This window comes from Lissotriton helveticus, chromosome 8 (assembly GCF_964261635.1).
Source record: "Lissotriton helveticus chromosome 8, aLisHel1.1, whole genome shotgun sequence".
NCBI lineage: Eukaryota > Metazoa > Chordata > Amphibia > Caudata > Salamandridae > Lissotriton > Lissotriton helveticus.
The window spans coordinates 41,715,765-41,731,564 of NC_136069.1; the positions used below are offsets into that span (position 1 = coordinate 41,715,765).

General features: G+C 50.3%; 1 protein-coding gene across 1 annotated transcript in view; it reads right to left on the reverse strand.

Moving 5' to 3' along the window:
* LOC144772314 (uncharacterized) overlaps nt 1-15,800 on the reverse strand; it is a 76,618-nt gene that overhangs the window by 5,154 nt on the left and 55,664 nt on the right. The gene's annotated exons all lie outside the window — the stretch shown is intronic.

Genomic DNA, 15,800 nt, shown 5'->3' on the forward strand with positions numbered 1-15,800 from the left:
AAATCAGCCTTGATCGTGCTCCAAAAGTAACAGTCCAGTAAGAACATGAGTTAATGTTCCTCTGAATAGGAACAAAAGCATCCATATAATAGTTTACACCTTGAAAGGCCTGGTCAGTGAGTTACAGCACATCAAGACAATTATTGAATACATTTCCATTTTATCATGTTTATATCTTGGGAAAGAATAACATTACAATTACTACAAAACACAACACATCTATTTGAAAAATAGAATCATTTTCAAAATGAAAACCAAAACATAGATTGAAAAGAGAATTAGGTAGCATTTAAAGGATAATGGTATCTGTATGTTCACTGCAGAGAGTGGCCAGGCAATGCCTAAATCATCCCGAGGCTCTTTCGAGGGACTGCCACATTCGAGTGAAGTGAACATGACCTGGTGGACACATTGTGAATACACATAGACTGGTGTGTGTTTGAAAATGGGGAATGTATTAACTTTAAGATGGCACACTAACAATTTGGTATTCATGAAGGGGTAGAGTTTCCACTTCAATAATGGCTTCCCTAAGGGCAGCTGCTGTACAGCATTTTAAAACCAAATGTTATTTCTCTGCATAATTCTTGCAACATCAGTTGTAAAATAAAGCCATTATTTAAGAGGAAGTGATGTGCCGTCTTCCCTGTTTTTTCCAACAAAAGTCTTCAGGTATATGAAACACAAGTGGACTACAGAGTGAAGAATAATTATCCCCAGTATGATGTTCTGATGAGATCCCCGTTTTACCAAAATATTTTTGGATTCAAACCGCGTCAACAAGTTTACAACTACCAGAGAGGTGTTTCACTGTTCTTGAAAAAGTGTCGGCTTCAAGGGAACCCATATTGATAGACAAACTGATTGATTTGTGATTGAAGGTCCCATAAAGAAACAGTCTAATAAAAAAAAAAAAGGTTTTCTTTCCCTCTGGTATTTGTAAAAATAACTGTATGGACTGGGATTTATTATGTTAAGCTTTAATGTCAGTGATAACACATATATGTTGGTTTTTGTATGCATTCTTTGAAGTATGTCCTAGTTATGTAAATTATTGTTTTGTACATCTGTTTGGAAAGGTCTTGATATGTTCATGTCTACTGCATTGTCTCAATGTGTGTGACAAATATTTGCTGTATTTTATGAATTGCACATCTATATATATGGTAAACATCCGTCGGATGGAGGAACGCTGGGGAAGGATTGAAGAGCCCCCTGGGCATGATCACCACTTCTGAAACTCAAATGTCTGCCTAAAGGGTGGGGGGGCATAAACACTACCTAGTACCATGGACTCCCCGCAGTTGTTCCTGAGTACTAGCACATACCTGCCCTGCATATCGATCCACGTCTGTATTTGATTTGATTATTTATTTAGCGCGACTATCACTCGAAAAGGAGCATTCTGGCACTATGTGGGAGAGGAAAAGAAAGACAGTTCCATCACTTAAATGAGCGATGAGCAGAAGGTATCTGAGGATCCAAAGATCCAAGTCGCCAAGGACTTTCTGAACTGAGGTTCTGCTTCCATCAGCCTTAGGTGTGTAGGCATGAGGTTCCAGGCTCTAGTTCCTAGAGCAGCTAAAGCTTTAGCTACTTTGGTTTTGTACCTAAAGACAGGGGGTTTAAGAACATTTGCTGATGAGGATAGGAGTCTCCTGGCAGTGGTGTAGGGGGTAGACTTGTCCAATAGATATTTGGGTCCTAGGTTTCTGGAGGCTCTAAAAGTGACTAGCAGAACCTTAAATGGGATTCTCTTCTGCATAGGCAACCAGTGATGGGTTTTGAGGGCTGCTAGGGAAGATGATCTGCAGAGGAGTTTTAGCACTAAGTGGGCTGCTGCATGCTGTACCACCTGTAGTCGCTTCAGTAGTTGTTTGTTAACTCCTGTGAGTAAGCTGTTACAGTGGTCCAGTCTAGACAGGATAAGGTCCACCACAACTGTCTTCCTCGTGGATAGTGGAATGTAGTCCAAGAACTTTTTATGTGTTTTGATTATGTTGTAGAACGTCCTTGCCACTGTCAGGGCATGAGGTCAGAACGAGAGCGAGGCATCAAATTTCACTCCCATGTTCTTAGCTACTTCTCCTGTGTTTGGAAAGGGCGGGTGCGTTTTCAGGTCACCATTGGCTCGGCTCGAAGGGATTGTCCTTCCCTTTCGGCAGGATCTCTGTTTTATCCGTGTTGCATTTAAGGTGGCTGAGCTTCATCCAACGGATTACCTCTGAGAGCCATAGTTTAAAATGGAGTTCTGCGTTATTGGAGTCTCTGTCGAAGGCAGTGTGTTGTCTGCATATGATGTTGTTTCAATGCCAAAGGAGGTTATCAGTGAGATGAGCGAGGCAATGTAGATGTTAAACAACATTGGGCTGAGACGAGCCATGTGGGACGCACGATGTGATGAGGCGTTCTGTTGAAAGGAAAGTTCCTAGAGACACTGCTTGTTTTCGATTGGTGAGAAAGGATTTTATCCAGGCTAGAGCGGTGTTGGATATACCGCTATTTTTTATCCGGGTGAGGAAAATGTCATGTGAGATGGTGTCAAAAACGGCTGTGCGGGTTAAAAGAATTGGCACCGCCTTTTTACCTTTATCTAGGGTTAATTTCAGTGTGTCAACTATTTCTAGTTGAATGGGTAGTAATGGGGAGAATGGGTAGTAACGATATTGGTCGGAGGTTTGGAAGTATGGATAGATCCATGTTCAGTTTTTTTAAGTGGTTCGACTATTGCCAGTTTCCATTTCGCAGGGGCTATACCTGTGGCCAGTGATGAGTTGACTATATTGTTAATTACCGTATTGGCAATGTCAATGATCTTATGGAGGACCGCAGGGGGACATGCGTCCATGGGGGAGCCGGATTTGCAGGCGGTTCTCTTGTGTTTGCTCAAGTGAGCATTTTTCAAAAGAGTGTAGGAGAGGCCCTGTGTGGGTAGGGTCCGGCTCTGTTACGTTTTATATAGGTATCCCAATATAGGCTCAGGTAGCAACTTCACCTTTCACCCACATTCTCCCCTACCATTACACTACATAACGGTTCTTGGGACTGACCTTTTACCTAGTTATGTTATTGAATACAGGACGTGGGGTTTTCTCTGAAAACTAGCCTCATCTATTCTGCATGAGGATTCTTGGAAACTCAGCAGGACTACCATCTCCTGTATAATAACAATGTACAAGGGTCATTCCTTCAGTCATCCTAAGTCAAACATGACACAGCAAGGTAGAACTCCTGGGGGTACCACTTTGGGTATATAAACACCATATCTTGCTGAGGTAGTCGGTGGATAAAAGGACTTCCATGCTGCACACTGACGCAAGACGCTAAGGTTCCTGCAAGCAGACACTCCAGCTTGCAGGGGTCTGATATCCCTTGCGTGGGGTGTCCATCTCGAGACCAAGACGGGGTCCCACAGTCTCTCACTTCAGGGAATGAGTTGGACTGTATCCTAGAGGGATTCTTGGCTTTACACCTACATACATGCTAGGTACATTTAGGTACATCTAGGTTGGGTCGCATCGTAGGAGTACACATTTTACTGTCATGTATTTTATATACTTGCCTGTATTATTTGTTTTAGCACGATGGTGGAAATCTACCATCCTTTTACTCTAATAGTGCTTATAATCATTTATATCCGTTACTGTCTAATGGTTGTTTCGGTACACTTCTTTTACTAAATGCTAATTGAAAAACGTCCTACCGTTTATTCTGTGCATGTCTCTGAGACGAAGGGAGCACGAGTGACTGAGTGAAAAGTAATACACAGTTTCCTCAATCCTGAGGGATCAGGGTTGTCATGTTCGATAGTTGCCAAGAACTGTTCTCTCCTTGGTAATAGGGGTTTCTAGTGGCACTGTGAGCTAGCTGGTATACAGGCTAACATACCCGGTTAGGATGCCCAGAATCAGTCTGGGCACCAAGCCCAGAGTCAATGTTGTCTAAACGTGCAGATCCTATATAGGTTTATAGGAACTACACAACAGCTCTAACTGTAGATGCTGTGTGTGTAATGTTAAAATCTTTTTGTATATTGAAAATGTTATCCTCAAAGAAGACAGAAATCTGGTCTGGTATTGGTTGGAAGGGGACTCTGTGATGCAGCAGTATGGCCACCCCTCTGGAACCCCTGGCAAAACCTGCATGAAAAATGCTTGTGTAGCAGAAGCAGGCAAGGATTGTAGTTTTTGTCCCCATAAGATGGGTTTCCTACATCAACAGAACATCGGCCTTCAGGCGCTTTGCCTGGCGGAGCACAGCGTACCGTTTCACTTAATCTAAAACTCCCTGGGTGTTCCAGGTCACTATGTGAAGGCTCCCCAATGAAACCTCATTGTTTAATGCAGTCATTTAAATATAATAAGTGTAGGGCATGGGCCGTCAATACACTGGGCAGCCACACTGTAGGGACACAGACTGTGCAATAAAGTTTAAAAAACACCGTAGAACTATACATACCCCCTCCACCTCCCAACCTAATACCTCAAACCTCATTGGAGCATCTGTCACAGAAGAGATCCTGCACCAGCCCCAACAGGGAGCAGGCTTATGATCCGTCCAATGGATCCCCAGGTACCCCATCAACATGGAATTTACTGAAGAGCTGGGTGTATACTTCTCCATAGGGGCAGCCCATATAGTAAGCCATCATACTGTACATCTCAAACTCAGCTAGAGTTTTTCACAAACACTCCCCAATTTGCCATACACTGCACCCGTGGAATCTAAGTGTTCAGTATCCAGGGCCTCCCGCCTGGTCATCAAAGCGTGGCTTGGAGCGCCATTATGATCTTGATCTGTGTCTTTTCTTGTCCTTTAGTTTGGTCTGAGTTTGATGTGGGTCTCCAAACAAAGAGTCAGAGTCCCGATGTGGAGGCATGTGAGGCTTCAACTGTCGTATTTCATCGGTCTAAGTGAACACTTCCTCAGGCGTGTCGAAGAACTGGGTACGGTCTTTATAGCCAACTCGTAGGCGGGCAAGAAACAGAAGCATGTATGAGATCTTCAGGTCGCGGAGATGGCCTTCGCTGCCATAAAAGACTAGTGTTGCTGTTAATCCAGTCTAGAAAAGTCTGGAAAGATCATTCTACAAAGGGAGTCATGCCAAGATCTGGCAAACGTGAGGATAGTGTCTCTGTCGTGAAAGTTTAAAATCCTAGCGAAGACCAGCCGGGGCCTCGTGCTCAGGGGAGGCATCTCAGCCAGTTCTGTGGGCATGCTCTATAATGATGCATGGGGAGAGAGCATCCGCCGGGTTCCACGTCCTGAGCCATTGCTATTAAGCCAAGAATTTGCCCATATCCTTGTCTTCACAGCCCTCGGGAAAGTCCACAAAGGTGAGATTATTTCAGCGGGCCGGTCCCTCTGCAACTTTCACGTGAGTGGCCAGGCCTTTCGTGATCTTCTCGAGGTTATCTACCTTGGCTTGGAGTGTCAAGACTGCATCTTCTACTCTGGAGACCCTGATTTCAGCTGGACTGCAACGTTGGACAGGTTCTGGTGCAGCAGCATCACATCCGGCCCTACAGCTCCTATTCTGGCCTCCAGCATATCTCTGAATTGGGTTATCGCAGCCAGTAAAGCGGCATTATCGGGGGAACCACCTGAGCCACCCTTGGCAGCGCCCATTGACGCGCCGATCCCCATGAACCTGTCCATTGTGCTTTGCTATGACGCAGGGACGGCCGGCGTATCCTCTGTCATGTCGAAGTAGTGGTAGCTTCCGATGGTACACAATGTCGTTTGTTGAGCGTCCAAGCCTCACCAGCCGGCCGTAGCAGACCAACACAATGTCGTCGGGCCCGGACCTCAATAGGATCAGTCACTCACTGGGCGCTGCCACTCGTGGACCCTAGTTGCGCAAGTAGGAACAAGGCGCTCCATGGCCTATATTCTTGCTTGGTGTGCGCAGGAGGAGAGGGGGTCTCTCCCGACCACAAGCCACAGTGGGACCTAGCCCGGCCGCCACTGCAGAAGGGAAAGCGCCCCCTCCCCTAACGCCTGCCCGCCCAATTGTGAGGTTTGTAGGGTATTCAGCAGGTCCGACATATACGGTTCCCTTTCAGTGCTGCCATGCGCTCCTATAACATGTGGCTAATCAGGTATTCCAGGTGGGCCTCACCTCGCAGCGTGCACTGCACGCTCTAGACGACACCTCGGGCGGGCAGTCACCAGCCGCAGGCAGCTCCCATGCAGTGCCATTCAGATCCTGCTGTGTGCTCCTAGGCGGGAGCTTTACCATCCCGGCAGCCTGGCAAGACCGCTGTAAACTCCTGTGCTGCAGCGCCTGGGCACCACACTCCATCTCAGGCAGATCTGTCAGTGCCCATCGAGCCACCAGATCTCCACTGCTGGCGGCAGGGCCCTCTCCCGAAGATCCGCCTAGGCCCTGGCCTAGGCAGCTCAGGACCCTTCTGTCACTCTAATCGCAGGGACCCCCACGACCCACTCAGGGCCCCTGGCTCCACTCACTCGTAAGGATGCAGTCACTGCAGCCGCATATTCAGCCAACCTTTCCGTCTCTGTGGGTCGGAGGTTCCTTGACACCTGCCCCTGATCACTCCGGTGCACCTCACGCGGCCTACTGCAGTCTGCAGGTACGGCCGTAGACCTCAGGCATTGGTGATTGCGGCTACATCATCTTCATCTTATAATCTTCTAGGAGCCGCACTCCCAATACAAGGGTGAGAGATCATTGCTAAACCGCCTCTGCCAGTGAGGGCCTCTAAAACATGTTGAGATGTAGTACATATGCTTAAGGAGTCCTACCACATTGTATATTTTGTGATTAATATTAAGCGCTCTTTATAATCATTTCTTTGTTTGTGATTAGAAGGAATAATAACTTTCGCGCTATAAGGACTACCTTGGTTGTGATACCCCACCCAAATTGAGGAGTGGGTATTTACAGAAAATTGATTGTGTTCTTCTTTTTTCTTTTTTTGTTTAGGGTACACACTGTTGTATATATAATGTATATATTGCATTTATAGGTTTCTTTGTCTTGTTGTATATTGTATATATTTCGACCTCCTTGTCTTTTGGCTCATAATATTGTCCTTCTTAAATCATATCATTTAATGACGACATAAATCACTGTAAAAACAGGATAATAAATTGTATCTTGTTTTGAAGTAGTCTATACTTTATTGATTCCTCAGTACCACTTTTTCTATTTTTTCATCTTTATGATGCTCCTTGCCCAGGTGTGGGAGGGTAATTTGGGCAGAACCCCTGTTCATTACGTAGAGATGTAGTAATCCGGCAGATAGTGTGTGCTGGAGGAGCTCGCCTAAAGCCCATCTGTCATGTTGGACCCCTAGACCACGGCCCACAGAATTTTATTAGTTTTAAGGCTTTTAAAACGAACAAGCCAATATAAGCCATACATGTGTTCAAGTGCCAAATGATATTAACACCATTATAATCAAGATGTCCATCCGATTGTACCCCCTGCTGCGCCCCCCGCTTCCCGCCGCCGCTCCCTCGCTGCCCCGCCCCCCTTTTTTCTGTAAGTCCCCATTGGCCACCCCGCTCCCGCCTCCCAGCTGCTCCTCCCTCCCACTTCGCCTCATATGGAGCCCGCGCGTATGCGCAGCGGGCAGCGGGCGCGCCGACTGTGTGCCGAAGGCAAGCCCGTCTGCGCCCGTCTGCGCCTGGACCGCACCCAGCGCCTGGACCCCTGGCCCTCACCGTCGCCAGCCCATCCGACGCCGCCACCCTCCACGGACTCAACGCCGACCGTAATCCCGCCTGCCACCGCGCCACCCCGAAGCGGACCCATGGACCCTTCACCTGCCTAGCCTGCAAATTCACCTGCCTCCGAACCGTCACCGCACCCACCAAGCCGAGCACCAGCAACAACCACCTCAAGTGCATCCTGCTCAACACCCACTCCGTCCACAGGCACGCCGTCGAACTCTGGAACCTCCTCGACACAACATCACCAGACGTCGCCTTCCTCACAGAAACCTGGATGAACGCCTCCTCAGCCCCCGACATCGCAATAGCCATCCCGGATGGCTACAAGATCATCCGGAGGGACCGGGTCAACCAAACCGGAGGAGGCATCGCCATCGTCCACAGAAACACCATCGCATCACGACCAACTCAGACGACACCCTCACCGCCGCCGAGCACCTTCACTTCCAGATACACATCGACCCCAAGACCACCCTCAGGGGCACTCTCATCTACAGGCCCCCGGGACCACGCACTCAATTCAGCGAAGCCATCGCAGACCTGGTCAGTCAGCACGCCCTCACCTTCACAGACTACATCCTCCTAGGGGACCTCAACTTCCACCTGGAGAACAACAAGGACTGCAACACCGCCGCCCTGCTGGACAACCTCGCCAACATCGGACTCAAGCAACTGGTGAACACCCCAACCCACTACGCTGGCCACACGCTTGACCCGGTCTTCTCCTCCAGCAAGCACATCGCCTTCAGCCACTCCACCGGACTACACTGGACTGACCACAGCTGCGTCCACTTTGACTTCAGGAGAATCACTACCCACCAGCACCTGCAGCAGGCTCCCCGCAGAAACTGGAGCAAGATCACCGCCGACCAGCTCACCACCACCCTCAGCCAGAACCCACCCACCAACACACCGGACCCCGACGAAGCAGCCGCAACCTCACACAGTGGCTCACCGACTGCGCCGACGAACTCGCACCTCTGAAGAGGCCTCCCAGCAGACCGGGCAGCCAGAAAGCCTCTTGGTTTACCAACGACCCCAAGAACTCCAAGACAACCTGCCGCACCCTCGAGAAAGCCTGGCGCCACAACCAGACAACAGAAAACATGGAAGCCCTCAAGAACGCCACCCGCAAACACCACCAGCTGATCCGCACCACCAAGAAGACAGCTTTCAAAGAATGACTGGACAACAACACCCACAACAGCAAGGAACTCTTCAACATCGTCAAAGAGCTCTCCAACCCCAGCGACAGCAACAACGACATCACACCCTCGCAAGACCTCTGCGATTCTCTCGCCTCGTTCTTCCACCGCAAGATCACTGACATACACAACAGCTTCGGCACTCTGACCACAACGACCACGCATCCCATCACCGAACCGAAACCCGCCACCACCACCCTCTGCACCTGGACCCCTGTCAACACCGAAGACACCACCGGCCTGATGAACACCATCCACTCCGGCTCACCCACCGACCCCTGCCCACACCACGTCTACAACAAAGCCGCCTCCATCATCGCATCCCAACTCCGACTCGTCATCAACAGCTCCTTCGAATCCGCCACCTTCCCGGAGAGCTGGAAACAGGCCGAACTGAGCGCCCTCCTGAAGAAACCCACCGCGGACCCCACGGACCTCAAGAACTTCCGCCCCATCTCGCTCCTCCCCTTTCTAGCCAAAGTCATCGAGAAGACCGTCAACAGACAACTCTCCGCCTTCTTCGAAACCAACAGGTCCCTCGACTCCTCACAGTCCGGCTTCCGAGCAAACCACAGCACCGAGACCGCCCTCATCGCAGCCACCGACGGCATCAGGTCCCTGCTCGACAACGGGGAAACCGTGGCCCTCATCCTCCTGGACCTCTCAGCGGCCTTCAACACCGTCTGCCACCGCACCCTGATACAGCGCCTCAGCAACACCAGAATCCAAGGAGCAGCCCTGAAATGGATCATCTCGTTCCTCACCGGAAGAACCCAGAGAGTCCGCCTCCCCCGTTCCGATCTGCGGCCTACGAAGTCATCTGCGGCGTCCCGCAAGGATCCTCGCTCAGCCCCACCCTCTTCAACGTCTACATGAGCCCTCTCGCAGCCATCACCCGCCAACACAACCTCAACATCATTTCCTACGCCGACGACACCCAGCTGATCCTCTCCCTCACCAAAGACCCCACCACCACCAAAGCCAACCTCCAGGAAGGAATGAAAGACGTCGCAGAATGGATGAAGACCAGCCGCCTGAAGCTGAACTCGGACAAAACTGAGGTCCTCATCCTAGGACCATCTCCCTTGGCCTGGGACAACTCCTGGTGGCCCCCTGCCCTGGGCACCGCACCCAAACCAACGGACCAAGCACGCAATCTGGGATTCATCCTGGACTCCTCCCTCACTATGACCAAGCAAGTTAACGCCGTCTCGTCTTCCTGCTTCAACACCCTGCGCATGCTTCGCAAGATCTTCCGGTGGATCCCCACTGATACCAGAAAGACGGTCACCCAGGCCCTCGTCACCAGCCGTCTGGACTATGGGAACACCCTCTACGCGGGAACCACAGCCAAGCTCCAGAAGAGACTGCAGCGCATCCAGAATGCCTCAGCACGACTCATCCTGAACATCCCTCGCCGCAGCCACATCTCTACCCACCTGAGAGACCTGCACTGGCTCCCAGTCAACAAGAGGATCACGTTCCGACTCCTCACCCACGCACACAAGGCTCTCCACGACACAGGCCCGAAGTACCTCAACAGCCACCTCACTTTCTACACACCCACCCACCCGCCAGCTCTGATCCGCCAGCCTCGCCCTTGCATCCGTCCCTCGAGCTCGGAAACCCACCATCGGAGGAAGATCCTTCTCCTACCTGGCGGCCAAGACATGGAACTCCCTCCCCACCCACCTTCGGCTGACCCAGGACCATCTCTCCATCAGGAAACAACTCAAGACCTGGCTGTTCGAGCAGTAGGGTCCCCCAGCCCCCTCCTCAGCGCTTTGAGACCCTCACGGGTGAGTAGCGCGCTTTACAAATTTTGTGATTGATTGATTGATTGATTGTAGTACGACATCAGTCCATAGTAACTGCACCATTTTCCCTAGATCTTAGAATCAGACACATACCAAGTGTTTTTGAGTTGTACATTGAATTGCAGAAGAAACAAGAGCATTTGTTAACATATTTGGTGCTTCACTGCTTTGGCAATTGTCCAAGGGGAGTCCGTTCTCATCAACGCCGTCTTGCTGCCAGCCGCAGACCAAAGCTTCCAGGGGACCACAACCACCAGAGTCCCTAGCGCCGGTGGGAGGCGCCACCGCTTTGCTTCGTGCCAGGAGGGGCTCTGAAGGGCTTGCGGGATCCCGCAGCGCGGGAGTCCATTCTCATCAACGCTGTTGTGCTGCCAGCCACAGACCAAAGCTTCCAGGGGACCACAACCACCAGATTCCCTAGCGCCGGTGGGAGGCGCCACCGCTTTGCTTCGTGCCAGGAGGGGCTCTGAAGGGCTTGCGGGATCCCGCAGCGCGGGAGTCCATTCTCATCAACACTGTTGTGCTGCCAGCCACAGACCAAAGCTTCCAGGGGACCACAACCACCAGATTCCCTAGCGCCGGTGGGAGGCGCCAATGCTTTGCATCGCGCCAGGAGGTGCTCCTAGGGGCTTGCGGGCTCCCGCAACGTGGGATGCACGCGAGCGGGCCTGTCTGCTCGCGTCTGAGCCCGGAGGAGGCTGGGCTGGACCACCCCCTTAACAACGCTGGAGCAAAACACTTGGACTTGGTCCCTTAATCTCCAGGTACTGTGGCAACTGACCGTCGCTTATTTCTGCTATAATAGGTGTTTGTGGCGTTGTCTATTCTTGTGTCCACAATGAGCAAACGTAAGGAAGTTATGGGGGCTTTGGATGCTTTTATTATCAGGGCGGAATCCATGCTCAGTCATGAGATCAAACTGAATGTGAGGCGACTCTCTAGGCCCTCTACCCCTGTTGAGGCGCTCTTCTTTAAACCCAACCGCTCCGGGTGAGGCTTCACAACCTTGCTGTCCTTTTACCATACAAGACCAGCTGCAGTCTGCTCCTGCAATTGTTTCTTCACCTGCACCTATACTTGTACCAGTTGTGGAAGTTTCCCTTTCAGATCCGGTAACCAGGACTAGTGTAGCTGCCAGGACATGGACACGGGCTTTTAAACCCCACACAGAGGCCAAGACAAAAGAGCCACCAGTGAGGCGAAAAAGGGGTGGGGGCATATAAAAACCTAAACAACAGAAAGGGATCCAAAGCCCCAATTCTAGCGTGGTACAGACCTGTACAATTAGTACACAAACTGACGTTGCTTTTATTTTACCTGTACTCACATGTAATACTTCAGGGGGTGCAGCTCTGGACACTGTTGGGGAGACTGTTTTGGGTTTCGCATTTGTACTGTTTAAGGAACAACTAGACAACAGCCTTGAACCACTCTGGGGGCACTTGAAACATTTGGATTCTGTAATGCGTAAACAGGCTGTCGGAAAAGATTTATTGCCGCCTGGAGTTGTTTCAGGGGAGGGTTTGCACTCAGATGTTTCCCCAATACCGGCAGGCGAGCACAGACCCCAGAGGGAGGCATCCTCAAATATCTATGAGGAAACTACTGGGACGAATGTCTGCACCGCTGAGTCAGCACCAACCACTGTTCTCCACCAAGCAGGGTCTGACCTCTGTCAGACTCAAGCTCGGGTGCTTTTCAACAGTCACAGAGGTCCCAACATCCTAAAAGGCTCCTATGATGCTGTCTCCCCCGTGATGGACCCAAATGCTAAAGAGCCTGCCCAAACAGTGACAAGGGCGGTTGGGGTCGGAAGGGCCCAACCGGGGGTCAACCTAGTGGCTACTGAGGAAGGTATTGGAACTCTGTTGCTTCCGACCATTGATTTACCTCCAGCATCACTTCCATATGTCATTACCCGGACTGGTGTGCCCGCAATTAAAGCCTGCCGGAAGGAAACACAGTTGGAACTAAGGAACAAGTGTTTATTATGGCTGGCTAGATATGGGCAGTTTTCCTATGACTGAGGAGGAGAGATTTTAGTGGTTTGTTGGGTTGACTGGGTGGGCACGAGACCCAAAACAATACAAGGGGATTGCATTGTCATTAACTTTAGTAACCTCCAGACTGCTTGCTCTTTGGCTAGCTATATTCTTAGCCTCCAAGTGAAATTTACAGGAGTCAGGGCCCAAACTTTGGGCTATTTTTACCCCCCCAGTCGTAATCACCACAGGTCTACTAGTATCTGCGCCCCCGTCCCTAGGCCCTTAGGATAATCAATAGTGGCTCCCTACCCCAGACCTCTCTTGTTTAACATCCCAGTGTCGAACAGGGACGGGGTTCTGGAGGAGTTGTATTGACTGGTGTGGAATGGCGGACTCGATCTGAATAGTGAGCACAGGAGTACAGGCAGGGAACCAAGGGATCCCAATAGTGGGCACTTGGTCCAGGCCATACCGTGTGGCATTAGGGAGGGAACAGGAGACCTGCTTACTGGCTTTCGGCAGGGGAATCCACCATTGGAGGTGCATTACTCCCCACTCTCGGGCACAGCAGGCAACGGCTCGCCCGAAGATGGAGTGGAAGCTGCCCCCTCTGGCTCAGTATGAGATTACCTCCAGCCCAGATTCTCTTCCCATTGATCATGAGATTGCATGTGGACAATTATGCCCAAGTAAGGTACAGGAGTTTTGAAGTCAATAGAGGAGTAAGACAGGGGTGTGTGCTTGCCCCAACCCTCTGTTGCCTTTTCATCAACGCTCTGGTTGCCCATCTTAATGAGGTTGTGGACAACGCCGCCCCCCCCCAAGTTGGCGCACAGCAAGTTGCCTGCCATGATGTTTGCGGACGACACCTTGCTCCTCTCCAAGTCACCAATGGGCATTCAGAGGGTCTCGATAGCTTTGTAACATTCTGTGCACTCAGGGGGCTGGAGAACAACACTCTCAAAACCAAATTTATGGTTTTCAATCCATCTAAATCCACTCGCCCCAACCCCTCTTTAATTGGTACCCTGCTAGAACGGGTGACCTTTTTTTGATTATCTTGGTGTCACACTATCTCAAAAGCTTGATTGGGGCCCACAGTTAGCCAAAGCAAGCCTCAAACCTGCTTAGATGGTAAGTGGAGTAATAAAAACGTACAGGAACTCCTCTTACAAACCGGCTCCCACGGTAGCCGAGATTTATAAAGTGCAAATCAGGAGCGCTGCAATTTATGGGGCTGAGCTTTGGAGGCACTGCCCCACTGGTGAATTGTCTAAAATCAACAATAACCTTCTGAGGCAGGTGTTGGGTCTTTCTCCAAGTACTCCTCTTATCACTCTATGTATGGACCTTGGAATTAGACCAATAGCAGAGGAGATTGGCCTCCTACCACTAACATTCTGGCGCAGATCGTGGGCCACCCCGGAACTCACAGACAATCAGTCAGAAATTAAAGAGAGTTTGGGTTAACCGGGTGTGGGCAAGTTGCCATGGCTCGCCTATATAAAGGGACACATGCTACAAGCTAATTAACAACAAGGGGTGGTGATGGACAGAGTCTCTGAATTAAGCAGAAAACTCTCACCCAGTCAAGAGATCAGGGCTAGATCCAACACCGTTTTTTAGCTCACTGCATCATCCCAGTTTCAGAACCTGGCTGTATGCAAATTAGTCTGTTCCTGTCCCAGTGCATGATGGGAACAGGGCAAACCAAACTACAAAGCCAATTCTTACACTGGAAAGGAAACAAGCTACCGGGGACCGGTTTCTGGCATTTCAGCCTCTTCGGCCCGGCTTGCTTGAATCCTGATGGTGCAGTGAGCAAGGGACTCATGTCTGAGCATACCCTTCCACGCTTAGGGTGGACAAAATAATTAACAACAAGGGGTGGTGATGGACAGAGTCTCTGAATTAAGCAGAAAACTCTCACCCAGTCAAGAGATCAGGGCTAGATCCAACACCGTTTTTTAGCTCACTGCATCATCCCAGTTTCAGAACCTGGCTGTATGCAAATTAGTCTGTTCCTGTCCCAGTGCATGATGGGAACAGGGCAAACCAAACTACAAAGCCAATTCTTACACTGGAAAGGAAACAAGCTACCGGGGACCGGTTTCTGGCATTTCAGCCTCTTCGGCCCGGCTTGCTTGAATCCTGATGGTGCAGTGAGCAAGGGACTCATGTCTGAGCATACCCTTCCACGCTTAGGGTGGACAAAATAATTAACAACAAGGGGTGGTGATGGACAGAGTCTCTGAATTAAGCAGAAAACTCTCACCCAGTCAAGAGATCAGGGCTAGATCCAACACCGTTTTTTAGCTCACTGCATCATCCCAGTTTCAGAACCTGGCTGTATGCAAATTAGTCTGTTCCTGTCCCAGTGCATGATGGGAACAGGGCAAACCAAACTACAAAGCCAATTCTTACACTGGAAAGGAAACAAGCTACCGGGGACCGGTTTCTGGCATTTCAGCCTCTTCGGCCCGGCTTGCTTGAATCCTGATGGTGCAGTGAGCAAGGGACTCATGTCTGAGCATACCCTTCCACGCTTAGGGTGGACAAAATAATTAACAACAAGGGGTGGTGATGGACAGAGTCTCTGAATTAAGCAGAAAACTCTCACCCAGTCAAGAGATCAGGGCTAGATCCAACACCGTTTTTTAGCTCACTGCATCATCCCAGTTTCAGAACCTGGCTGTATGCAAATTAGTCTGTTCCTGTCCCAGTGCATGATGGGAACAGGGCAAACCAAACTACAAAGCCAATTCTTACACTGGAAAGGAAACAAGCTACCGGGGACCGGTTTCTGGCATTTCAGCCTCTTCGGCCCGGCTTGCTTGAATCCTGATGGTGCAGTGAGCAAGGGACTCATGTCTGAGCATACCCTTCCACGCTTAGGGTGGACAAAATAATTAACAACAAGGGGTGGTGATGGACAGAGTCTCTGAATTAAGCAGAAAACTCTCACCCAGTCAAGAGATCAGGGCTAGATCCAACACCGTTTTTTAGCTCACTGCATCATCCCAGTTTCAGAACCTGGCTGTATGCAAATTAGTCTGTTCCTGTCCCAGTGCATGATGGGAACAGGGCAAACC